General features: G+C 44.7%; 1 protein-coding gene across 4 annotated transcripts in view; it reads left to right on the top strand.

The window, feature by feature from the left end:
- Window positions 1-27680, top strand: part of PTAFR (platelet activating factor receptor) — a 46627-nt gene that overhangs the window by 3482 nt on the left and 15465 nt on the right. The window contains exons 2-3 of one of the 4 annotated variants that reach the window (XM_086331153.1): window positions 4650-4703; window positions 6274-6441. The gene's annotated coding sequence lies outside the window, so the exon portion shown is untranslated. Of the gene's footprint in view, window positions 1-4649; window positions 4704-6273; window positions 6442-15494; window positions 16178-16259; window positions 17532-21175; window positions 21540-27680 lie in introns of those variants that run through there. The other 3 variants (XM_086331144.1, XM_086331160.1, XM_086331168.1) reach the window with 3 other exon arrangements.

The raw sequence follows: 27680 nt of genomic DNA, 5'->3' as shown, positions 1-27680 counted from the left end.
ATGGGGAGCCCGTGGGACTCAGCCCTGACCAAAGGAGGGAGAGAGAGAGAGAGAGAGGAGACGAGGAAGAGGAGTGAGGAGAGTCGGGACCCGAGGCCAGGCACGGTCCAGGAATTAGGTCCAGACTTAATTCCACGATGAGGTTGGAGGTGTCATTCCCGCTTCATAAATGAAGAGGCTCAGGGGACCATGTTAAGAGGCAGAGATGGGATTCAACCTCCCAAAGTTTGAGGGAAGGTGAGTAAGTGAGAGAGTCAGAGAGAGAAACTGAGGCTGTGATGAGGAGTCATGGAGGTTTCAGGATGGCTGAGCATCAGGGCTGCCATCCCCGGGAGGGCGAATGAGTCTGCCGCCCCAGTGACTTACAGGCTCTGAGGTCTCTGGTTTTGTAGTCATCCCCCTCCTCCAGTGATTCTTTCTCTATTCTGCCCATTTGCACTATTTGTCTAACCTTGTCCTTTTTTTTTTTTTTGGCAGTACCGCTTGCGGGGCTAACTTGACAGATCTTAATTCCCTGAAAGTGAAAGTCGCTCAGTTGTGACTGACTCTTTGCGACCCCATGGACTATACAGTCCATGGAATTTTCAGGGCAGAATACTGGAGTAGGCAGCCTTTCCCTTCTCCAGGGGATCTTCCCAACCCAGAGATAGAACCTAGGTCTCCTGCATTGCAGGGGGATTCTTTACCAGCCACAGGGAAGCCCAAGAATACTGGAGTAGGTAGCCTATCCCTTCTCCAGGGGATCTTCCCGACATAGGAATCGAACTGGGGTCTCCAGCCTTGCAGGCGGATTCTTTACCAACTGAGCTATGAGGGAGTATTAAATCCAGGCTCATGGCAATGAAATCTCCAAGTCCTAACCACTGGATCACCAGGGAATTCCCCATCCTATTTTAATTACTATAACTTTATTGTAAATCTTGATATACAATGTGGCACTTTCTTTTTTTCTTTTAATTAATTATTTTGGCTGCGCTGGGTCTTCGTTGCTGAGTGGACCCTCTTTAGTGGTGGGAACTGGGACCATCTCATTTTGGTGGCTTCTATTGCTGAAGATGTTGGCCTCTGGAGCACAGGCTCAGTAGTTATGGCCTACGGGCTTGGTTGCCTCTTGACGTATGAGGTCTTCCAGGACCAGGGATCGAACTTATGTCCCCTGCATTGGCAAGTGGATTCTTAACCACTGAACCACCACCAACCACTTTCTTGACTTCTCTTTCTCCAAATTATCTCTGCAAATCCCAGGCTTGGGTATATTTATAAATACATATTACAAAATCCTGTGCACCTACTGCTGAGTTAACTAGAATATTGAAGATATAATAGAAGCCTTCTGTGTATCCTTACTAACCCTGCTCCCTCCCTCTCTCCCCAGGCATAATCATAACCTGAATCTGTCTTTATCTATTGATGCATCTGTATTGTGCCCACCAATAATAATAATGTTTAAAGTCTTAGGAAACAGTATCATGTTATATACATCCTTCTGCAGCTCGCTGTTTTAGTTTAGTATTATGTTTATTATCCAGGTTATTACATGTAGCTCTGTTCATTTTAACATATGTATAGGATTACACTGATGTACAGGATTACATTGAGAAACATACAAATATTAATATCTCCAGTGTGAACCTAAGAAGAACGTGCACATTAAACTTTAGTATGAAATTAATTTCCAGAATGGTGGCACCATTTGTCATTTCTTTTTATCAGTGTAATGAGGGTTTCCACTGTTCTACATCCTCCTCGGTACTTGGAATTGGCAGACTTTCATTTTTTCCAACATAGTAGGTTTGTTTAAACTTGAACTCCTGATTTTTCTGAAACCATATTTTTGACCATATTTTGACCATATCTTTTGACCATATTTTTATGTTTGTTAGCCTTCAGGCTTTTTCTTTTGTAAACTGCCTACTTCTTTCTTTACCCATTTTAAGGGCTTTTCTTTAAGTTACTGGTTTTTAGGAATTACTATCATATTATGCCTGAAAATCCTTTGATACATATGATATAAATATCTTCTCCTGGTCTGTGACTTATTTCTTTACTACTTTTTTTTTTTCTTTACTACTTTTATAGTATCCTTTGAAGTATGCAGTTTTTAACTTTAGATGATCACATTTATCCAATTTTTCTTTGTTATAATATTAATAATTTCAATGTCTTTTTTCTTTTTTAAAGACTTTTTTGATGTGGGTAGTTTCTAAAGTCTTTATTGAATTTATTACAATATTGTTTCTGTTTATGCTCTGGCTTTTTGGCTGTGAGGCATGTGGGATCTTAACTCCTTGACTAATGATCGAATCTGTAAAATTTCCCTGACCCTTAGCTCATAAAGATATTTTCCTCTATACAAAGTTTTTTTTATCATCATAGCTAGTTCTTTATGTCAATAGAAGTTTAATTCTGGATATGGTGTGAAGTAGGAATCTAATTTTGTTGTATTTTCCCCCTAATGGATAGCCAATGATTTTCACAAGTATCTACTCTGCTGCTGCTGCTGCTAAGTCGCTTCAGTCGTGTCGGACTCTGTGCGACCCCATAGATGGCAGCCCACCAGGCTCCCCCGTCCCTGGGATTCTCCAGGCAAGAACACTGGAGTGGGTTGCCATTTCCTTCTCCAATGCATGAAAGTGAAAAGTGAAAGTGAAGTCACTCAGTTGTGTCCGACTCTTCACGACCACATGGACTATACAGCCCACCAGGCTCCTCCGTCCATGGGATTTTCCAGGCAAGAGTACTGGAGTGGGGTGCCATTGCCTTCTCCGAGTATCTACTCTACTGATCTGTAATGGCAACTCTGTCATATATATCAAATTTCCATGTTTATGATCTCTTTTTGTGATCTCTCTTTCCAGTATGTCTATTTTATTCCTTTTGTCTATCTGCTTGTCCCATTGTTAATACTACCCTGTCTTACTACTATAACATTATACTAAGACTTGTTAAGAGATGCTTGCTCCTTGGAAGAATAGCTATGTCAAACCTAGACAGTGTTTTAAAAGGCAAAGACGTCACTATGCCGACAAAGGTCCATATAGTCAAAGCTATGGTTTTTCAGTAGTCATGTATGGATGTGAGAGTCGGACCATAAAGAAGGCTGAGTGCTGAAGAATTGATGCTTTTGAACTCTGGTGGTAGAGAAGACTCTTGAGAGTTCCTTGGACTGCAAGAAGATCAAACCAGTTCATCCTAAAGGAAATCAGTCCTGAATATTCATTGGAAGGACCGATGCTGAAGCTGAAGCTCCAGTATTTCAGCCACCTGATGTGAAGAACTGACTCATTGGAAAAGACCGTGATGCTGAGAAAAATTGAGGGCAAGGGGAGAAGATGGCAACAAAGGATGAGATGGTTGGATGGCATCACTGACTCAGTGGACATCAGTTTGAGTAAACTCAGAGAGATAGTGATGGACAGAGAAGCCTGGCATGCCGCAGTCCATGGGGTTGCAAAGAGTCAGACGTGACTTAGCAACTGAAAACAACAACAACATGAGATAGCAGAAATTCTATCATGTGTCTATGTTCTTGTGTGCATCAAACTTTTGTTGGCTAGTCTTGGCTCTTTGCTTTTTCATCTGGAATTTTAGGAATTTTAGGATCAGCTTGTAAAGTTCCTTGCACAACTCTATTGGGATTTTTTTTTTTTTTGGAGTGCTTTACATGTTATTTTTACCCCAGCTTTATTGAGGTATGATTGACAAATGTAATTGTAAGATATTTAAGATGTACATCATAGTGATTTTATATATATACATTGTGAAAGTACTCCTAGCATATAGTTAATGAATATCTATTTGGATTTTGATTGAACTGGCACTGAGCTTATTGACTTAATTGGGAAGAACTTACATCTTTATGATATTGATGATTCCATGAATGAATATTTTGCATTTACCCATTCATCTAATTCTTCTTGATTTCTTTTTCATTTATTTTTGCTCTGATTTTTATGATTTATTTCCTTCTATTGACTTTGTGGGGTTTTTTGTTCTTCTTTTTCTAGTTGCTTTAGGTGTAAGGTTATGCCATTTATTTGATGTTTCTCTTGTTTCTTGAGGTAGGCTTGTATCAACTTTCCTCTTAGTACTGCTTTTATTGAATCCCATAGGTTTTGAGTTGTGTTTTCATTGTCATTTGTTTCTAGGTATATTTTGATTTCCTTTTTGATTTTTTCAGCATCTAGTTCTCATTTAGCTATTTTTCAATAATTTTATAATTTCCTCCATTAAGACTCAATACATCTTAGGCCAACATAGTTTTCTTGGTATCATAAATTGGGTCTTAAAAAATGACATTTTCTGTTTATTGCTTGTTTATAGGAACATGATTGATTTTTTTTTTCTTTTTATTTTTGGCCACACTTCATGGGTTGCAGAATCCACATTTTCTGACCAGGAACTGAACCCTGGCCACAGCAGTGAAAGCACTGAGTCCTAACCACTGGATCATCAGAGAAACTCTGAAACATAAATGATTTTTATTATTGATTTTATATCCAGAAATCTTACTGAGGTCTTTTATTGATTCTAATAATTTTCCCATGGAATAGCTTTAATTTTTCTATAAATCATATTGCATGTGAAAATGATTTGCTTTTCTTTTTCAATCTTCATAACTTTTTTTTGTCACGTATTCGTCACAACAGAGTGAAGTACTTATGCTATTCCCAGTTTGCAGATTCTGAAACAAGTTTGAAGAGGTAAGTTGGCTTTTCCAAATTCAAACAGAGACTTGGTGGCAGTCAAGGTTTTGAACTCAAGTGTCTTTGATTCGAGAACCCATGCTCTTTTCTCTGATGCTCTTCCTCACACATCCTCCACCGATGGGTGAGAAAAGGATTGTTCCCAGAAAGAAAGTGTCCACGTCACTCTGAGTGAAGGATAGCTTGAGAGAGCAGAATGAAGTCACCAGAGCCTTTGTAACAGGTGTGCAGGGCTTCCCTCGTGACTCAGTGGTAAAGAATCTGCCTGCCAATGAGGGAGACACGCATTTGATCCCTGGTGCAGGAAGATGCCGTGGACCAACTAAGCCTGTATGCCACAACTACTGAGCCTGTGCTCTAGATCCCACGTGCCGCGACTACTGAAGCCCGCACGCCTAGAGTCTGTGCTGCATAACAAGAGAAGCCACTGCAGTGAGAAACCCACGCACCTCAACTAGAGAGCAGTCCCCGCTTGCCACAACTAGAGAAACACCCGAGCAGTGGTGAAGGCTCGGCACAGTCAACAACGAATAAATCAATCAATAAAATTATTTTAAAAAGGAGCCGTGCAGGACTGAACTAGGGTTTAGGGTATATAGAGTTTAATGTATCTGGACTCTAATTCCTGTTCCATCTACCAGCTATGTTGCTTTGGATAAGTCACATTGTCTTTTTAACCTTATTCATTCATTCAATAAACTTAATCAAGGAGCACCTGCAATGTGCCAGGCAGTGTTCCAGGTAATTGGATACAGTACTGTAATCAACAAACAAATCCCTGCTCTCAAGGAACTTACAACCTAGTTGGGGACATAGATAAGTAAACAAGTAAAATATACGAAGTAAACAAGTGAAATATACAATGTGTTAAATGTGATAAGTGCTGTGGAGAAAAATAAAGCAAGGTAGGAGGGCCTAGGCATGTCAGCGAATGGCTGCAATTTGTTTAAGTAACTGGGGAAGCCTTACTGAGGAGGTGGCATTTGAGTAAAGACCTGAACTCTGGGTGCCTGGGGAGGAGAATTCTAGGCCGAGAGAACAGCAGGTGAAAAAGCTGAGGCAGGTGCATGCCTGGTGTGCTGCTGGAGATCAGCAAAGTGGTCTGACTTGGGGGTGGGGGGGTGAGAAGTTGGAAATGAGCTCAGGTCTTGTATGCCCTTGGGGGCATTGTAAAGGACTTGGGCTTTTAAAAAGATAATTTTATTTATTTATTTTTTGGCTGCACTGGGTCTTTGTTGCTGTGAGTGTGTTCTCTGGTTGCAGTGCACAGGCTTCTCATTGAATTCTTTCTCTTGTTAGAGCGTGCAGGCCCTAGAACACAGGCTCAGTAGTTTCAGCACACGGGCTTAATTGCCCTGAGGCATGTGGGATCTTCCTGGACCAGGGAACAAACCCATGTGCCCTGCGTTGGCAGGTGGATTCTTAACCACTGGACCACCAGGGAAGTCCAGGACTTCAACTTTTACTCTAGCGAGGTGGAAGTCACTGGTGGGTTTTGAGCAGAGGAATGATGTGGTCTGACTGATGACATTTAATAAGCTCAACTGCACTACTGTGTTGAGAACAGACTGAAAGAGGTGTGACCGTGGAAGCAGGGAGAACAGTGAGGGGCCACATCCGGGTGAGACATGATGGTGGCTTGGACCTGAGCCGTGAAAGTGCAGATGGTGACAGGTGGTCAGATTTTGGATTGATTGATCAATCTACAATCAACTATCATCATTTAAAGTTTAAGGTAAATTTATTCATTGAAAATATTTGTTTGATGAAGGAAACTTTAAAATCTCTTATAAACCCAAACATAAGGCCACTCTTCGAATAAGCAATCCCTTATTTTCCTGATGACAAGATTCCCCAAAGATATTTTTTTATTTTTGGGCTTCACGGTTTGTGGGAGTTTTAGTTTCCTGACCAGAAACTGAACCCAGGCCAGAGCAGTGAGATGGAGGAGTCCACAGGGTCCACTGGTCCACAGGGAATTCCCTCAAAAGCTTTTTAAGGCCAGCTTGAATATATAAACTCTTTGGAATGAAGATGACATAAGCCTGAGTTTCTCAACCTCAGCACTGTTAACATGTTGGGCCAAATACACTTTTGTTGCAGGGACTGCTCTGTGCCTTGTAGGTTGGTTGGCAGCCTTGCCGGCTTCTGCCCACTAGATGCGAGCAGTACCCCAGTGCCCCCCTTCCTGCCACCTGTGACAACCAAAGATGTGTCCAGACATTGACACATGTCTTTGGAAGGGAAAGTAGCCCCTGGTGAGAATGGCTGCTAGAGTCAAATGCCTATTTACAATATTTATTTTTTATTTTGGCTGCACTGGATCTTTGTTGCGGCTCCTGGGTTTTCTACTGTTGCTGATCTAGAGCTCCGTCTCAGTAGTTGGGACATAGGCTTAATTACCCCCAGGCATGTGGGATATTCCCAGATCAGGAATTGAATTTGTGTCTTTTGCTTTGGCAGGTGGATTCTTAACCACTGGACCACCAGGGAAGCCCTAACTTATTCTTTTTAAAAATTATTTAATTTTTTATTGAAGTATAATTGATTTACAATGTTGTGTTAGTTTCAAGGGTACAACAGAGTGATTCAGGTTAATTTATTCTTTTAGTTACTGACATAATCATTCTGGGCAATAATTTACTATTTTATATGGAATGCTCTTTTACATGCTCAAATTTCATGAAACTAGTTTAGTCACATCCATTATATATGTTATTGATGTCAGCATCTTTACTGTTATTGTTCTTTTCTTTCATTTAACATAATATTCCCAGTTACATCATTTTTACCTCAGGTATGCAGATGACACCACCCTTATGGCAGAAAGTGAAGAGGAACTCAAAAGCCTCTTGATGAAAGTGAAAGAGGAGAGTGAAAAAGTTGGCTTAAAGCTCAACGTTCAGAAAACTAAGATCATGGCATCTGGTCCCATCACTTCCTCGGAAATAGATGGGGAAACAGTGGAAACAGTGTCAGAATTTATTTTTTTGGGCTCCAAAATCACTGCAGATGGTGATTGCAGCCATGAAATTAAAAGGCGCTTACTCCTTGGAAGGAAAGTTAAGACCAACCTAGATAGCATATTCAAAAGCAGAGACATTACTTTGCCAACAAAGGTCCATCTAGTCAAGGCTTTGGTTTTTCCAGTAGTCATGTATGGATGTGAGAGTTGGACTGTGAAGAAAGCTGAGTGCTGAAGAATCGATGCTTTTGAACTGTGATGTTGGAGAAGACGCTTGAGAGTCCCTTGGACTGCAAGGAGATCCAACCAGTCCATTCTAAAGGAGATCAGTCCTGGGTGTTCATTGGAAGGACTGATGCTAAAGCTGAAACTCCAGTACTTTGGCCACCTCATGCGAAGAGTTGACTCATTGGAAAAGACTCTGATGCTGGGAGGGATTGGGAGCAGGAGGAGAAGGGGACGACAGAGGATGAGATGGCTGGATGGCATCACCGACTCGATGGACATGAGTTTGGGTGACCTCCGGGAGTTGGTGATGGACAGGGAGGCCTGGCGAGCTACGATTCATGGGGTCGCAAAGAGTCGGACACGACTGAGCAACTGAACTGAACTGAACTGACCTTGTATGAGATACAGCACTTAATGTGCTAAGAAGATGCTATCATAGGAAAAGTCCATCCCAAGACACAATTATGCTTTTAATGGCTTCAGGACAATTCTTTTTTTCACTGTTGTTCTCATCTCTAAAATTCAAACAAATATTGAATTACATTAAAAAAACAAACAGCAAAAAGCCCTTTCTTATAAAACATTAAAAATTCATGCAAAAGTACACCTAAGTTATAATGGATCCCCAGTATTCTTGACAGGAGAGTCCCATGGACGTAGGAGTCTGGTGGGCTACAGTCCATGGGGTCAAAAAGTTAGACACAACTTAGTGACTGAGCACACTACATTCAAGGTATCAACACACTCTAAGAGTAAGGAATTATCTAAACTTTGATATATGCATTGCTGCTGCTGCTGCTAAGTCGCTTCAGTCGTGTCCGACTCTGTGCAACCCCATAGATGGTAGCCCACCAGGCTCCCCCGTCCCTGGGATTCTCCAGGCAAGAACACTGGAGTGGGTTGCCATTTCCTTCTCCAATGCATGAAAGTGAGAAGTGAAAGTGAAGTCGCTCAGTCGTGTCGGACTCTAGCAACCCCATGGACTGCAGCCCACCAGGCTCCTCCATCCATGGGATTTTCCAGGCAAGAGTACTGGAGGGGGGTGCCATTGCCTTCTCCGGATATATGCATTAGCCACTCGTTAAATTATCAGCTTACAAAGCCACATCCTCCTTAACAACATAAACTTTAAAAGTAGCACTAAAACAGTGTTTTTTTAAATTGCATGTCATTTTGCTATACGTAGACTCAAGCTTTGGCTCTTTTAAAATTACATAAGCCTGACTAAGGGAACAGGACCAAACTTTTGAACCATACATTGAACTAATTTGAGACTATTAGCTTATTAGCAAAATCAGTATGAACTTGGGTGTTATACTTAAAGAAAAAGTAAGTTAGGACATGTGGTCTCTACACTGGGTATCTGGAAACTTCCAGGGTGTCTCAGCACTGTAGCTGTGTATCATTGCTATAAGAGTTGAACAGTGAAAAGTATTTCAGTTCAGTTCAGTTCAGTCACTCCATAGTGCCCCACTCTTTGCAACCATGGACTGCAGCAAGCCAGGCCTCCCTGTCCATCACCAACTCCCGAAGTTTACTCAAACTCATGTCCATTGAGTCAGTGATGTCATCCAACCATCTCATCCTCTCTTGTCCCCTTCTCCTCTTGCCTTCAATCTTTCCCAGCATCAGGGTCTTTTCAAATGAGTCAGCTCGTCGCATCAGGTGGCCAAAGTATTGGAGTTTCAGCTTCAGCATCAGTCCTTCCAATGAATATTCAGGACTGATTGCCTTTAGGATGGACTGGGTGGATCTCCTTGCTGTCCAAGGGACCCTTCAAGAGACTTCTCCAACACCACAGTTCAAAAGCATCAATTCTTCTGTGCTCAGCTTTCTTTATAGTCCAACTCTCACATCCATATATGACTACTGGAAAAACCATAACTTTGACTAGATGGATCTTTGTTGGCAAAGTAATGTCTCTGCTTTTTAATATGCTGCTAGGTTGGTCATAACTTTTCTTCCAAGGAGCAAGTGCCTTTTAATTTCATGGCTGCAGTCGTCACTATCAGCAGTGATTTTGGAGCCCCCGAAAATAAACTCTGCCAGTGTTTCCATTGTTTCTCCATCTATTTGCCAGGAAGTGATGGGACTGGATGTCATGATCTTAGTTTTCTGAATGTTGAGCTTTAAGCCAACTTTTTCACTCTCCTCTTTCACTTTCATCAAGAGGCTTTTTAGTTCTTCACTTTCTGCCATAAGGATGGTGTCATCTGCATATCTGAGGTTATTGATATTTCTCCTGGCAATCTTGATTCCAGCTTATGCTTCATCCAGTCCAGAATTTCTCATAATGTATTCTACATATAAGTTAAATAAGCAGGGTGACAGTATACAGCCTTGACGTACTCCTTTCCCAATTTGGAACCAGTCTGTTGTTCCATGTCCAGTTTTAACTGTTGCTTCCTGACCTGCATACAGGTTTCCCAAGAGGCAGATCAGGTGGTCTGGTATTCCTATCTCTTTCAGAATTTTCCACAGTTTATTGTGATCCACACAGTCAAAGGCTTTGGCATAGTCAACAAAGCAGAAGTAGAGGTTTGTTTGGAACTCTCTTGCTTTTTCAATGATCCAGCAGATGTTGGCACTTTGATCTCTGGTTCCTCTGCCTTTTCTAAATCCAGCTTGAATATCTGGAAGTTCATGGTTCACATATTGCTGAAGCCTGGCTTGGAGAATTTTGAGCATTAATTTGCTAGTGTGTGAGATGAGTGCAATTGTGTGGTAGTTTGAGCATTCTTTGGCATTGCCTTTCTTTGGGACTGGAATGAAAACTGACCATTTCCAGTCCTGGGGCCACTGCTGAGTTTTCCAAATTTGTGGCATATTGAGTGCAGCACTTTCACAGCATCATCTTTTAGGATTTGAAATAGCTCAACTGGAATTCTATCACCTCCACTAGCTTTGTTCATAGAAATGCTTCCTAAGGCCCACTTGACTTCGCATTTCAGGATGTCTGGCTCTAGGTGAGTGATCACGCTATCGTCATTATCTGGGTCATGAAGATCTTTTTTGTATAACTGTGTGTATTCTTGCCAGCTCTTAATATCTTCAGCTTCTGTTAGGTCCATACCATTTCTGTCCTTTATTGAGCCCGTCTTTGCATGAAATGTTCCCTTGATATCTTTAATTTTCTTGAAGAGATCTCTAGTCTTTACCATTTGATTGTTTTCCTCTATTTCTTTGCACTGATCACTGAGGAAGGCTTTCTTATCTCTCCTTGCTATTCTTTGGAACTCTGCATTCAGATGGGTATATCTTTCCTTTTCTCCTTTGCCTTTAGCTCCTCTTCTTTTCTCAGCTATTTGTAAGGCCTCATCAGAAAACCCTTTTGCCTTTTTGCATTTCTTTTTCTTGGGGATGGTCTTGATCACTGCCTTCTGTACAATGTCATGAACCTCTGTCCATAGTTTGAAAATGCATTGGCAGGTAGATTCTTTACTGCTGAGCCACCAGGGACCACCAGGGAAGCCCTATATCTTTTGTATGTGTCTCTAAAAGATAAGAACTCTTTTAACATACTTGTGAAATCATAGTATGAAAAGTATTTACATATGTAAAAAATGTAGACCTCGTCAGGAATATATGACAAACATTCTTGTCATTTAACTCATGGCGGTGATTTAACTTTCTACTCAAAAGTTCTGAGGGCTTCGCTGGTGGCTCAGACAGTAAAGAATTTGCCTGCAATGAGGGAGACGAGTTCAATCCCTGGGTTGGAAAGATGCCCTGGAGAAGGGAACGGCAACTCACTCCAGTATGCTGGCCTGGAGAATTCCATGGACAGGGAGCCTGGCAGGCTACAGTTCATGGGATTGCAAAGAGTCAGACACAACTGAGCGACCTTCACTTCACTTCACTTCAGGTACCATCAACCAACACTAACAATTATCAACCCATTTTTTTTTCAGTTGAAGTACGTCCCATTTTATTCTGAAGCGAACCCCAAATACATAATTTCATCTGTAAATATTTCATGTTGTTGTTGTTATTTAATTGCTAAGTCGTGTTCAATTCTTTGCAATCCTATGGACTGTAGTTTGCCAGCCTCCTCTGTCCATGGGATTTCCCAGGCATAAATACTGGAGTGGGTTGCCATTTCCTTCTCCAGGGGATCTGCCTGACCCAAGGATTGAACCTGCATCTCCTGCATCGGCAGGTGGATTCTGTACCGCTGAGCCACCAGGGAAGCCTTCTATATTTCATATGTATCTCTAAAAGATAAGAATTCTTTTAACACAATCGTGAAATCATTAACCTAACAATCCACATTAATTCCTTAATATAGTTGAATATCCAGTGTGTTCAAATTTCTGATTGTTTTGTAATTCCTCTTTTTCTTTTTTTGCTCCTCTCTCTCTCATTTGTTTGAATTGAGATCCAAAACAGGCTCACACACAGCAATTTGGTTGCTATGTCTCTTAATTCTCATTTAATCTGTAGGTTCTTCCATCATCATTTTCTCCTGTATAATTTGTTGGAGAAGCCAGATGGTTTGTTCTGTGCATTCACTGCAGTCTGAATTTGCTGTGGATATCCCTATGATCTGTTCCTTTTATGTATATTCTGTAAACTGGTAATTGAACTTGCTAATTCTGTTTCTATTTCCTTGGCAAGACTGTTGCATAGGTAGTGTGAATTGAGCACGCACAAGCACAACTTTATTAGGAAAGTTTCCAAACACACAAGAAGAGAGGGAAGTGTAATAAATCTCTGTATACCTGGATTAGTTTCATACAGCTGCTGTAACAAATGACCACAAACTTGGTGGGTTAAAATAGCACACATTTATTCTCGTACAGTTCTGGAGACCAGAATTCCAAAATCAGTTTCTTTTCTTCTTTTTTTGGACTGAACGACACAGCACTCCTCAACCAGGGATCGAACCTGGGCCCTGAGCAGTGAAACCTCAGAGTCTTAACCACTCAACAGCCAGGGAATCCCCCTAAAATCAGTTTCGATGGACGAAGAGTCAGTGCTGTGCTCCCTCCAGAGGCTCCAGGGAGGAGTCCCTTCCTTGCCTCTTCTAGTTTCTGGTGGTTGCGGCATTCCTGGGTTGTGGCTGTCACTCTGCCTCTATGGCCACATTGCCTTTTCCTCTTCTGTCTGTATCCAGTTTTCCTCTCTTACTCAGATATTGGTGACTACATTAAGGCTCACTTGGATAATCCAGGATAATCTCCCCATCTTAAGAGTATTAATTTAATGATACTTGCAAAATCTTTGTCATGTAAGATAAAGTATACAGCTTCCAGGGATTCAGTTCAGTTCAGTTCAGTCACTCAGTCATGTCCGACTCTTTTCGACCCCATGAATCGCAGCATGCCAGGCCTCCCTGTCCATCACCAACTCCCGGAGTTCACTCAGACTCACGTCCATTGAGTTGGTGATGCCATCCAGCCATCTCATCCTCTGTCATCCCCTTCTCCTCCTGCCCCCAATCCCTCCCAGCATCAGAGTCTTTTCCAATGAGTCAGCTCTTCGCATGAGGTGGCCAAAGGCATGAGGTGGCCAAAGTACTGGAGTTTCAGCCTCAGCATCAGTCCTTCCAATGAACACCCAGGACTAATCTCCTTTAGAATAGACTTTTTGGATCTCCTTGCAGTCCAAGGGACTCTCAAGCGTCTTCTCCAACACCACGGAACCTATTTTTGTGGGCCATTATTCAGCCTACACAATCCCCATCCCCTAGATTCAATATTCTGCCTCTCTCTCTTTTTATTTTCTTTGTTCCTTTCATCCTTCTCTTCCCTTCCCTCCTTTCCCCTCCACTCCTTTCTCTCTCTCTCCTTATTTTACTGTAATATTTTAAAGCAATTCCCTGTAATTCCATCCTTAAATATTTCCATATATATGAACATTTTCTCATGTAACCACACCCTCTGCAGTGGAATCACCAAGTCTTAACCACTGACTGCCAGGGAAGTCCCTGAATTTGATTTCTATGTCTCTTAAGTCTCTTTTAACTTAGAGATTCCTGGATTAAAAGTCCTGTCTCCATTCCCCATACCCCGCTCCCTCTGCATGTAGTTGATCCGTTGAAGGAACTGCATCAGTTCTCCTGTAGAATCTCCTGATCCCACATTATGGATTTGACTGATTGATTTCCTGAAATGCCTATTAATTTGTTCCTTTGTCACCCATATTTCCTACAAATTGAAGGTTGGAGCTAAAGGCTTGATTAGGTTCAGATTTGGAAATATGTTAAAGCAGAACAGATAGAATTGGTAACAGCATGGATGTAGGTGTGAGAGAGAGGAGTCAACCTCAGTTTCCTCATCTGTAAAATGTGGATAATAACCTCTGCCTACCTGCCCTGATTACTGATCATCTCAGAGAGGTGCTGAACTGTGACTGCTCCGTGCACTTACACGAGGGACCTCTGAAAGCCAATCGTGAGCCTGGGGTCGAGCCAGCTGTCCTGTAGTCTGAGGTCAAGGTTGATACCAGAGGCCCCTCTGTCCCTCATGGCATGGCGGTTCCTGGAGTGGTGGCTGGGGGGCGGCTGAGAAGGTGAAGCCAGGCTGGAGGAAGAGGGTCTGAATTGGGGAGCAGAGCTAGGACCCGACTCAGGTAGGCAGTTTGTGTGACAGTTAAACACGATGAACAGACCACCACGTCCTTTTGTGTCTCAGGCACTCAAGGCTCAAAATGCCTCCAAGGGAGACGAGGAGGGATGACCAAACGGGGCCGGCTGGGAGGCCTACTGCATCTTGGGATCTGAGGAGAGTGTGAATGAGCAACCCTGGGCAGGTGTGAGCTAGGGGGTGTGACAGATGCAGCACCCGAGTCTGTGAGTGTGTAGGTGAGTGTGTGTGTGGGGGTGTCTCTGTATGCTGGTTTGTACTGAGTGTGCAAGGATTGTGTGTAGGCGGTTTGAGTGGGTTCACCTGCATGTGATGGGCTGGAGCTGGGGGAGAGGGACAGATTTTTGGCTCCAGTTCCTCAGGGCTGAGCCACATATTAGAGGTGCCTTGTCCTCTGAGATCCATTTTTGGCTTAAATAAGGAACAGTGAGGTGGGGTCCCAGTGAGTGGGAGGGGCCAGTCCAGACCCCAGTGGTGGAGTTGAGGCTAGACCATGCATGGGGAATCAGGAGCCTGATCTCCTAGGTCTGCTTGGCACCTGCCTGACTGTGGGGCCCTGATCCTGTCTAGGCCTGTTCCACCCCCCCACCCCAGCCCCCTGCCACCTATAAGGAGGCTGTTGGGTTGGCTGTTGACTGAAGGGTTCACTTCCTTAGTGTCCACTGCAGTGCCTGGGGCCTGCAAGCTCAATAAATGGTTATTGGTTGAAAGAAGGAGTGGATAAATGGACTGGAAACTGAGGCAGGGAGATCGGGCCCATCCCTCACCTCGGTTCACACACAGTCTCTGACATGGGACTCTGACACAAACACACGCTCACTCAGTTTTGCTTGTGTTTACTTCCTCAGTTGCCCACACTTGCTCACCCTCTCCTGTTCCCACTGACTCACTCGCTGCCAGATTCCTGCCTGGGGTCTTATGACCCTTCCTCCTGTGCCAGCCCAGCGCCGCAGGGCTGTGTGCCCATGGGTTCCTTGGTCTTGGTGCTCCTTGGCCACCAGGGGGGCCCAGCCCGGCCATGGCACTGACCACAGCAGTTCTTAGGAGTTCCTCCATTCTCATCTTCTTTATTTTCCAGCTGCCTCTCCTTTTCCTCCTTTGCTCCCTTTCTTTTGTATTGTCTCTCATGCATACACACACACACACACACACACGCACACGCACACGCACACACACACACACGCACACACACACACAGGCCCTCTCACTATCTGTGTCATCTTTTTCTCTGTCACTCCCTTGGGTTTTGTCCTCGACTCTCCTCATCCCTCTCATCTGTCTCTGTTTACATTTGCCTGTCTCTCTGTGGGCCTCTCTCTCTCTCCATCTCTTAACCCCTCTCCCCTGACTCTCACATTCTCCTTTCTCACTCACAGCTCCTCTTGCTCACACTCGTGCTAGGCGGCGTGTCTCTCCCCCACCTTACTCTCTCCTGGTGGCTGCTGCCCACACCCCACCCTGCCCCTCATTCTGCGAAGTCTCCAAGTGGCACCCAGGGCCTGGGTGACCCAACTCGAGGTTTTGTAGCATGTCCTTTCCGCTGATGGGGCCCTGGGGTCATGGCATTTCCTCCTGGGGGTGACTTGGCAGTGATGTGAGCTATTTCCTTACTTCTGCAATTACAGACAGCACAGAGCCTGCAGCTGCCGATATGCTCAGACCTCGCAGCAGCAGCCACTGCCCCTGGACAGGTAAGGGGGTCCCAGCCCTGGCCCGGCTTGGGGGAGGTGTGTGACAGCGTCCCCAGGAGATCAAGGTCCTGCCCCTAGACTCCGCCTGAGCAAACGTGTGCTTCTGTTTTTAAGGGACGGTTCTGACATCTTCCCCAGACCTGAGGCTCTCATTTAGAAGGACTTCCTCGTGACTAGACATTCCCAGGGAATCCGCTACCACCTCTGGTTCTCTGAGGTCAAGGCAGCTCTGAAGTGACCTCAGAGACCTCCCTGGGGGCGGGGGGTGGTGGTGATGAGAGGGGGGCTGCCTAGATCTCAGGGGCCTGGGTGCTGTCTGCTTCAGTGGCTGTGTGGCCTTGGCCATGTCACTGCCCTGCTCCTCCGTTTCCTAGAGTGCCACACGAGGCCAGTGCTGTCTCCCCAGCAGGAAGGTCGGGAGGCAAAGGGTCAGGTACCGGGCTGGGTATCTAGGAATTGACTAGGTGCTAGGTTCTCCTGCGGGGGTGATGAGGAAGATAACAGGGTTGCTGATACAAGAGTCCTGGCCCACAACCTGTTCCCGCCATCAGGTCGCAGGTGTTAGGGACTGAGCACAGGCTGGGAGCCCCTGTCCTTTGCTGGCAGGAAGTCAGATGTGGCCATGGAGAACGGCGGCTGCTGCTCAGACTCTTACTTACTTGTGAAGAATGAGGGAACCTGCAGACTTGCTACCCAGAGCATTCAAGCAGCTCTGATTTAACGCTTGACTGAATACACAGCTGTTCCAGGTGCTTGGCATGTGTGTGTGTGTGTGTGTGTGGGCATTAGGGAAACAAAAGAAAGATACATCCTTGCCTTTAGATACTGACAACACAGTGAAGGAAGGAAGCCCCGAAAGAGATGAGACTGAGCCTGAAGTGGGCAATGGGGTTTTGGCATCAGCTCTTGCCTATCAGCTGGCACCTTGGGCAATTCAGGAGCATCCCTTCCTTCCTTATTGAGGTTTAAGTACTGACCTATGAGTTGGCGGGAGAGGGTGAAGTAAGAGGCTGGTGGGAAAGTGCTTTGTCAATAGTAAGCTGGTGCGCAGACATGAGCCAGTATTACTGCTGGTACCAATACTGTTATTCTTACTGTAAATGCCTCACGGAGGAGGGTTTGTTTGTTCCTCATTTTATCCTTCCTCTTCACGTGGCGTTTGGCAAGTCATACAGTCTTGGAACATGAACTGAATGGGGAATGAGAAAGTAGTGTGTTGTACTGGAAGAGGATGGACAGTGAGCCTGAGGTCCAGCATCTGGTTCCAGCTTGGCTCCTGATTCTGTGCTCACTTGGGGCAAATCCTTTCTCTTCTCTGGGTCTCAACTTCCCCATCTGTCCAATGAAGGTTTGGGTAAGAAAGCCACAGTCTCTGCTGTGTGTAGGCTAAGTCGCTCAGTCGTGTCTGACTCTTTGTGACCCCATGGACTGTAGCCCATCAGGCTCCTCTGTCCGTGGGATTCTCCAGACAAGAATACTGGGATGAGTTGTCACTTCCTTCTTCAGGGGATCTTCCCTTCAGGGATCTAACCCACGTCTCTTGTGTCTCCTGCACGGGCAGACGGGTTCTTTATCACTAGCGCCCCCTGGGAAACCCATAGACTGGTCTACAGTAGTAATGTCAAAATGGGCCTCCAGGAGTGAGTTTCTGCTCTGGATTGATGGGGGCTGGGGCCGGGGTGACGAGAGGCTGGGATTCTTTCTGTCCTTTTATAGAAAGATTTTTATGGAATGCCCTCTTCCTCCCTATCCTAAGCCTGCGAACTCGCCCTTGTTGACAAGAAAGAGCTGCTTATTTTTTCCAGTGAAGTCCCTTCTTTCCCGTCCTGGTCTCTGCCTCCCCATGGATATAGGGGGCACCAGCTAAGCTCTGGCCTGGGGACGCCCCCTTATGGATCCAGGGAGAATGTGTCTGGTTTCAGAGTGGAGCCCATTCTCAGAAGGGTATCTGCTGGGCCCCCGGTGCAGCCATGTGTCTGATCACAGCTTTTGGGTTCCTTGGCAGCATGGTGGAGGGGAGAGAAGCCTCTGCTATCTTTGTGTGTGCATGTGTGCCTGTGGGGTGGACTGGAGAACTGGCTCTGGGTATATATTTCCATGAGTGCCTGGAGTGTGGCCAACTATGGGTGGGCCTGTCCAGCCCAACAGTTCCTAGAAGCAGGATCATCAACCAAACCAGTTGAGAGGTTGGCACTCCATTCTTCCCTCATGTCTTCAGCCAAAGAGAATCCAGAGCCAGTGTGTGTGTGTATGTCTGTAAGATGTAGGGGGAGGAGAATTTGTGGGGGGAAGACTATCATTTAGTAGCCCCTCCCCACCTGTTTATTTCTATAGAAGGGGGAACTTCAGGATCTAGGTTTGGAGTTGAGCTCAGCTGGCTGATGTGAGAACAGCGTCAAAAATCTGTGCAGCGCCCTTCACAGTTGGTAAAGTCTGTTTTGATTTTCTAAGTTCTTGACTGTTTACCAAAGCCTTTGTTACTCTCAGCAATCTTCCTTTTCATAGCAATGTTTCAGCTTGGTGGGGAGGCGTGTGCAGATGAAGATCCCAAGGTTCAAAGCTAGGGAGAGACTCACTCAAGATGGTTAGGGGCTTGGCTGAGGCCAGAGCCCAGGTCCCCTGATCATAATTCCTAATCGTGATTCATGTTTTTCTTCAGCCACCCTTGGTTGCTGCTTCTAACGGAAGACAGGTGGCTGCTTTGGTTCATGGCTGATTTGTTTGCTCATTCATTCATGCAACAAATATTTTCTGAGGGTTGGGGAGGAGCTCCCAGTTACTGAGCTATAACCAGGTGTATCAGTTGCTTCATTCTGCACATATAGCTACCCTGTGAGGAAGGTTTTATTGTCATTACTTTTTTGCAAATGAAGGAAGAGAGGCTTTGAGGGTCAAAGATCAGCTGGGAAAGAACAAAGCCAGGTGCAAATCAGGGTCTGTGTGACTGCAGGGCCTGCGCCCTGTACCCTACGTTTTCCCTCAACCTGTACCCTACATTTTCCCTCGGGCCAGGCCCTAAAGATGTGAGAGTGGTTCCTGGTATAACAGAGGGGTGTGCCCTTGCTGCGGAAGCCCAGAGGAGGAAGCACCTCCCTGCCCTCCTTGCCCCGGCTGACTTCCAGGAGGCAAGGAGTGGGGAGGGTGACTCACAGACGGATATATTTTTTTTTAATTTTATTTCATTTTTAAACTTTACATAATTGTATTAGTTTTGCCAAATATCAAAATGAATCCATCACAGGTATACATGTGTTCCCCATCCTAACCCTCCTCCCTCCTCCCTCCCCATACCATCCCTCTGGGTCGTCCCGTGCACTAGCCCCAAGCATCACAGACGGATATTATCTGCATATCTGGAAGCCAGAGGAGAGACCCAGGCCAGGCTCAGGGTCCCCCAACCCCACGGGGATGTCCTAGGCCAGATGAGTCGAGACAAGCAGAGACTGAGTCTCATCAATGTAATATACATACCTGGGACCAGCTGGACCCCAAGTGAGAGAGAAAGCTGGGACACTTTGATACCCAGGCCACCTCCCACCCCCCATCTCTGGGGCCCTAGACCCTGTCCCTACCTCTCCCCAGACAAGGAGCTCCGTTCATTCACCAATAAATGTGCCCAGTGGGGTCCTAGCCTCCTTGAACTGGAAACCAAGGGGAGCCTAGTGCAGAATTCGCCAGAAATCAGGAAACTTCCTCCTTTCCTTTGCCCCTCAACTCCCTCTGCTTCCTGGACAAGTGGTAATGAAACCACTCCATGAGGGGGTAATTTTTGGAGGATATGAGCAGAGGCACAAAGGCATGGGCAGGCCAAGGCACAAATATCAAGTGTCAGAGGAGGCCAGAATGGGTAGCAACTTATTTCTTGAGGATTTTAGAGGTTCAACTGCCTTCAATCTCAACTGACCTCAACATTGTGAGGTCAATGTTGATATCATTTCCATCTGATAGATGTGAAAACTAAGTACTCACAGAAGGGCAATGATTAAACTATGGTATTTTACTGGTTCCAGGAATCTAAGGGCTGGGAGTGGCTGAGGCTGGTGTGAGAGGGTTTAGAAGTGAGGGATGAGGGACAATGTGACTGTGTGTGTGTGTGTGTGTGTGTGTGTGTGTGTGTAATGCCCGAGGCCCTATACCCAGGGAGTTCCCAGCCCGGAAGGAAGGCGATATCCACAAGAAATATGGGAACCAGAGGTGGTTCCCATACTCCTTCTGGGGTAGAGAAGTATGACTAATAGCCAACATTCATTGAGCTCTTCTTATGGATCAGGCATTTCCTATTCAATCCTTACAACAACCTTATGTCATAGGGTTAGGGTTATTTTTTTATTTTTATTTTTTTTACAGATGAGTAAACAAAGGCTCATGGAGGTAAAATTAATTGTCTTGGACAAGGATTCAGTTCAGTTCAGTTGTGTCCATCTCTTTGCGACCCCATGGACTGCAGCACGCCAGGCCTCCCTGTCCATCACCAACTCCTGGAGTCCACCCAAACCCATGTCCATTAAGTCAGTGATGCCATCCAACCATCTCATCCTCTGTCATCCCCTTCTCCTGCCTTCAATCTTTCTCTGCTTCAGGGTCTTTTCCAATAAGTCAGTTATTTGCATCAGGTGGCCAAAATATTGAAGTTTCAGCTTCAGCATCAGTTCTTCCAATGAATATTCAGGACTGATTTCCTTTAGGATGGACTGGTTGGATCTCCTTGCAGTCCAAGGGACTCTCAAGAGTCTTCTCCAACACCACAGTTCAAAAACATCAAGGGTTGGCTGATAGCATTTTGCCAACTGTCCCCAGTTGCCATAAAATTATATGACTGGTTCCCAGAAGTTTTCAGGGTTTTATCTTTTTAATATATTTCTTATTATTTATTTGGCTGCCCCAGGTCTTGGTTGTGGCATGCAAACTCTTGGTTGCCACATGTGGGATTTACTTCCCTGACCAGGGATCAAACCAGTGCCTCCTGCATTGGGAGAGCAGAATCTTAGCCACTGGACCACCAGAGAGGTCTTCAGGGTTAATGATATATCTGGAAGCCTTATGTAAATGGCTTCAAGCTGGGAAGAACTTGGGATGAGCTTGATGTGAGCAGTTGCAATGACAGTGGTGCTATTTTGACATTTGATCTGATCTAATTAGCAGATGGTCTGGACTTCCTGTAAATACAGCTTTTTAGAGCTGTTGGTCATGAGTATCTGAAACTGGGCTACATTACTCACTGAGTCTTTGCATCATGCTGGGAACTATGTGCTTGGAATATTATGAGCTCCATATACAGTGGAAGGACCTGAGGCTCAGAGAATGATCAGCTTGACTATGGTCGTGAAACCAGGACGTGACCAGAGGCAGAGTTTGAATGGAGGTTTGTCTGATGCCAGAGTCTGTGATCTTAACCACTGTCCTTTCTCAAATGCTTTCTATCCTGTCTCACTGGATGCTCACGGAAATCTCTATAGGGTAGACCTGTTATTGTTCCCATTTTATAGATGAAGTTCAGAGAGGCGAAGTAGTTTTTACTAACTGTTTCACAGCTATTAAGTGAAAAAGCTAAGCCATATGATTCCAAGTTAAAAATATACAGTGTATTTTCAAATCGGCCATTTCTGAGGCCCATTAAAATTCTTTGTGATAAAAATATGTAAGATGGATTTACCCTCTTAACGATTTTTAAGTATTGTTAACTATATATACATGTTGTACCACAGATCTGTAGAACTTTTTTGTCTTGCATGATTGAATCTCTGTGCCCAGTGAACATCAGCTCCCTGTTTCTCTCTTCCTCCAGCCCCTGGCAACCAATATTCTTTTTGTTTCTATGAGTTTAATTACTTTCAAAACCTCATATAAGTGGAATCATTCAGTCTTTTTTGCGATTGGCTTATTTCACTTATTAATATTCTCAAGTGTCATCCATGTTGTAGCAAAAGACAGAATTTCTTTCCTTTTACAGGCTGCATAGTATTCTATTATATGCATATTAATATTTTACCAGATTTTGTTTATCCATTTGTCTGGTGATGGACATCTAGGTTGCTCCTGCCTCCTGGCTATTGTAACTAGTGTTGCTGTGAACATGGGTATACAAATATTTCTTCAAGATCTTGTTTACACTTTTTTTAAAAAAAGAAATATACCCAGGAATGAGATGTCTGGGTCATATGGTAGTTCTATTTTTAACATTCTGAAGAACCTTCATACTAATTTCCTGCATCATCTTACATTCCCACCAACAGTGAGTGCACAAGTGTTCCAATTTCCCCACGTCCTCACCAACACTTGTCATTTTCTGTTTTGATGAGCGAGGCCATCCTAATGGGTGCCGTCTCGTTGGAGTTTTGATTTGCATTTCCCTGGAGATTAGTGATGTGGAGCATCTTTTCATACGCCTTTTCCCCACCTGCCCCTTGACAATTTTTTTAACAAATTTATTTTATTGAGTTATAGTTGATTTATAATATTGTGTTGGTTGCTGCTCTACCACACAGTGATTCAGTTATACATATATACATATATTCTTTTCCATACTATTTTCCATTATAGTTTATCACAGGATATTTTTTTCACTGTCCTCTGTTTCCCTCAGTATATCCCAGGATAGTGAGTATATTTCCCCATGCTATCCAGTAGGGCCTTGTTGTTTATCTATTCTCTGTATAATAATTAGCACCCGGTAATCCCAAACTCCCAATCCCTCTCTCCCCATCTTTTCATATGCTTCTGGCCTTTTATATCTTTGGAGAAATGTTTCTTCAGGTCCCTTGCCCATTTAAAATTTTTGTTGTTGTTGTCATTATTGAGTTGTAAGAGTTCTTTATATATTCTGGATGATTATTTGCAAATATTTTCTACAGTTCTGTAGGTTGTCTTTTACTCTGTTGATTGTTTCCTTTGGTATACAGAACTTTTAAAGTTTGATACAGTTCCAAATGTCTCTTTTTGCTTTTCTTGCTTTTGGTATCATACCCAAGTAATCATTGCCCATTCCAATGTCATGAAACTTTCCCTCTAGAAGTTTGATACTTTCAAGTCTTATGTTTAGGTCTTTAATCCACTTTGAGTTATTTTTGTATGTGATTGAAGATAAGAGTCCACCTTCCTGGTTTTGCATGTGAATATCCTGTTTTCCAAATATCATTTGTTGAGATTATCTTTCCCTGATTGTGTAGTCTTGGCCCCCTTGTCAAAGATCGTTTGACCGTATATGTGAGCATTCATTTCTGGGCTGTCCACTCTGTCCCATCGTTCTGTATGTCTATCTTTGTGCCGATAGCACCCTGTTTTGATTATTGGACTTTCTAATATGTTTTGAGATCAGGAAGTGCGAGGCCTCCAGCTTTGTTCTTCTTTCTCAAGACTGTTTGAACTGTTGTGGGTACTTTGAGATTTCTTATGAATTTTAGGATTTTTTTCTGTTTCTACAAAAAATACCACTGAGATTTTAACAGGGCATTAAATCTGTAGATCGCTTTGGGTAGCATGGACCTTTAAACAATATTAAGTCTTCTGATCCATAAACATAGTGTGTCTTCCCACTTACTTGTGTCTTCTTTAATTCCTTTCAGTAATGTTTTGTAGTTTTCAGTGTATAAGTCTTTTGCCTCCGTGGTTAAGTTTGTTTCTAAGCATTTGATTCTTTTTGATGCTGTTGTAAGTGGGATTGTTTTCTTCCTCTTTTCTTTTTTCAATTTTTATTTATTTCTTTACTTATTTATTTTTGGCTGTGCTGGATCTTTGTTGCTTCACGGGCTACTCTCAAGTTGCCGCGTGTGGGTCTCTCATTGCGGTGGCTTCTCTTATTGCGGAGCACAGGCTCTAGGGTGTGTGGGCTTCAGTCGTTGCGGCACGTGGGCTCAGCAGCTGTGGTTCCTGGGCACTAGAGCACAGGCTCAATAGTTGTGGCACACGGGCTTAGTTGCTTCGAGGCATGTGGAATCTTCATGGACCAGGGCTGGAAATCTGAGTCCCCTAGACTGGCAAGCAAATTCTTTACCACTGGAATACGAGGGAAGTCCCCTGGGATCGTTTTCTTAATTTCCTTCTCTCTTAGGCCCATTTTATCTTCTTTCTTCTTTTTTTATTAATTTTTTTTATTGAAGGATAATTGCTTTACACAATTTTGCTGTTTCCTGTCAAATCTTAACATGAATCCGCCATAGGTATACACACATCCCCTCCCTTTTGAACCTCCCTCCCATCTCCCTTCCCACCCCACCCCTCTAGACTGATACAGAGTCTTAGGCCCCTTTTAAAATCTTCATTCTACCAACAGGGAGACAGAGACCCAGAGTCATGGAGTGAGTTTAGTGTTTGAACCAGAATTTGCTTCCAACTTCACCGCTGCCTGGCAGGAGTGAGACGGATACAGAGCGGACTCTCCTTTCCATGGTCCCATTCAATTCCCCACTTTGGGGAGCAGAGGGAAAAGCAGGGCCCCAGGTCAAAGGCATCTCTTCCTGGGTCCTTGCAGCCTCTGAAGCGCCTGCTCTCGGGCCATAGGACAGGTCTGTGAGTGGAGGAGTCGGCCACAGAGTGGTTTGCTTCCAGCAGGGGCCACAGCTTGGCCTGGGAGAGACAGGCTGGGCCTTGGAGTTCAAAATCTCATCGGCCATTTCCCAGTTGTGTGACTGTGGACAAGTCTGTTTCATTCTCTGACCTCACTTTGTTCCCTGGAAAAATGGGCATTTTGTAAAACTCACTTTGTGAGGCTGATTTGAGAAGGAACTATGATCATGGGTAAGAGGTGTCTGTTCATTTAATTAGTAAACGATGCTCAAGGCCCTCAGCTTAGGTGGCTGGCTCCTACACCACCCCCCGGCCACATCGTCCCCCACAGAGCATGGTGTCCTTGAATCCAGGCGAGAGCGCTTCCTCAGAGCCTGAGTTCCTCCCACACTCCCAGGCTTGCGGGGTGGTGAGGAGTTGCTGAGGCATGGAATGTGGATGAACTTAGATATGACTGATTTTTAGCTTATAAATATTTAGACGCTTGTACTCTGGACCCCAAATGGCCCCACAATATTAGGGGCCAGTCTGACTGGTAAACACAACTTTCCAACCCACAGTCCGCACTGGGGAAGTACCCAGCACACACTTCCTGTTGCCCAGATCTCAGTGGTTCCTCCCCTCTAACGGTCCAGCTGAGGACAGGAGCCTTTTCTCCAGGTCCCCTAGGGGCCAGATTGTTGGCAGACAGATGAGACTGGTACCAGTGGGAGTTGGGACTGAATAGTCTGCAGGGCAGAGGGTGGGAGATACAGATGGTAGAATTCTTCTTGTCATCATGAATATTTATACCCTCTTGGCCCAGCTTCAGCTAAACGTTGGGCCTGAGCTTGCTGCCTGGACTTGATCCATCAGGGTGGCCCTGCCCGCCTGTTAAGTTGAGTGGTTCAGAGTTGCCTCCTTCTCCCTCTAAATGCTCATTCCCTTCCTGAGTTGTTGAAAGCTTTGCTGGCATTAGCCCAGTGCTGTGTCTGGAGCTGGCAGGAAAGGCAATATGTTAGAGACCCTAAGGTCACTGGTGATCCATAGTCCCCTCCCCTGTCTTCAGCTGACTGGAGACACTTGAAGTGATTGGAGACACTTGGAGACCAACAGTGAGAGAAAGTCCTGACCATTTGTGGCAACTTTGTATGCTTATTTTTGGAACTTTTGTTAGGGTTATAAGATTGTGCAGATGAGGAAATCCAGGCTCCGAGAGGTAAAGTCACTTGCCCAAGGTCACACAGTAAGCAAATGCAGAGTCAGGTAACAACCAAGGTGTTTCTGACTCCAGAGGCCTTTTCCGCAATCTGCTATGTCTCCCCCAGGGAAACGGGACACCTTTTGTTTATGCCAGTTTCCTCTGAATAATCATCAGGGCATGGTCATTCATGCATTCGATCCCCTGTGTGTGACACTGAGAAAAAAGAGATAAAAAAGATCTAGTCTCTAACCTCAAGAAGTTCTCAGCCTGGTGAGGAAACAGCCACAGAAATCAATATTTACAACATGTTATGCTGACAGCTGTGCTCAGTACCATGTCAACCCAGGCAAGGCGGCAACTCATTCTGTCTGGGGCAATCAGAAAAGGCATTCCAAAGGAAGCCCTCTTTTAGATTAGGTCTTAAAAGATGAGTAAGATTTTCCTGGGTAAAGCGATAGGCAAAAGGCATTCTCAGGAGGGGCCGTGGCATGTGTGCGGGCACCGAGGTCTGAGGAGAAATCGTTTTTAAAGAAGCAGCAAGAAGTTCAGTGTGGGGACTTCCCTGGTGGCCCAGTGGTTAAGAATCTGCCTTGCAATGCAGGGGACACCGGTTCGATCCCTGGTCGGGGAACTAAGATCCCACAAGCCATGGAGCAACTAAGCCCTCTCACTGCAACTACTGAACCTGTGCGGTGCAACTAGAGAGTCTGTGCACCACAACAGAGGATCCCCAAAGACACAGTGAAGATCCCACGTGCTGCAACTAAGACCTAATGCAGCCATATCAGGAAAAAAAAATTCAGTGTGATTAGAGTAGAGGGCAAGGGGCAGTAGAGGCTGGTGAGAGAGGAGGTGGGAAAGGAGCTTGCACCTGGTCCTGGGCAGGGCGGAGCCATGGAAGGTGTTAGAACAGGCAAATATGTGGCTGGCAGTGTGTTGAGGCATAGTACTGCTCAAAATTCAGTGTGCATATGAATCACTGGGCAATCTTGTTAAAATAGATGCTGTAACAGCAAGTCTGCTGTAGAGTCAGCTTCTGCATGTCTAACAAAGCTCACAGGTGATGCTAATACTGCTGGTGCACGGACCACAATTTGCATCATGAGTTTGTAGAGGGCTCAGCCTGCCTTCTCTGGAGGCTGCTCTCAGGGGCCGGCAGCCACTGTGCTGTTTAGTTACTGGAGAGATAGGCCTCCACCATCCTCTTGGGTCACCCTCTTTCAGCTCTCATCTCACAAGAGTTGATCTTATTGGTTGCTAGATATTTGCTTACTAGACAGATGTTTATCAAGCTCTTACTCTGGGGACTTCCCTTGTGGTCCAGTGGCTAAGACTGTGAGCTCCCAATGCAGGGGGCCCGAGTTCCATCCCTGGTCAGGGAACTAGATCCCACATGCCACAACTAAAAAATAAATAAAATAAAAGCTCCCTTCTGGCCAAGTTTGTATTGGGTGCGGGGATAGAGAGAGGGATTGGAAATGCTACTTTCTGGTCCATGTCACTCCTGTCTCTTGCCTCTGAAATAGTCGGTCTGCTTCCACACTTGTTCATCACCATCTATTCTCTGCCCAGCAGCCAGAGAGAGTCGGATTATGCTGCTTATCTGCTTGACATAGTCCAGCAGTCCTCCAGTGCTTATAGAATAAAATCTAAACTTCTTACTGTGGCATAAGAGAGATTTGGGGTCTGTTGCCCTCTGATCTCATCCTTGTTGTTGTTAAGTTGCTAAGTTATGTCTGATAACTTTCTTTGCGACCCCATGGACTGTGGCATGCCAGGCTTATGTGTCCTTCACTAATTCCAGGAGTTTGCTCAAAC

Source organism: Bos grunniens, chromosome 2 (genome assembly GCF_055505025.1).
Source record: "Bos grunniens cultivar Pamir isolate PY7600 chromosome 2, Bosgru_T2T1.0, whole genome shotgun sequence".
Taxonomy (NCBI): domain Eukaryota; kingdom Metazoa; phylum Chordata; class Mammalia; order Artiodactyla; family Bovidae; genus Bos; species Bos grunniens.
This window is presented reverse-complemented; position numbering and strand designations above follow the sequence as displayed.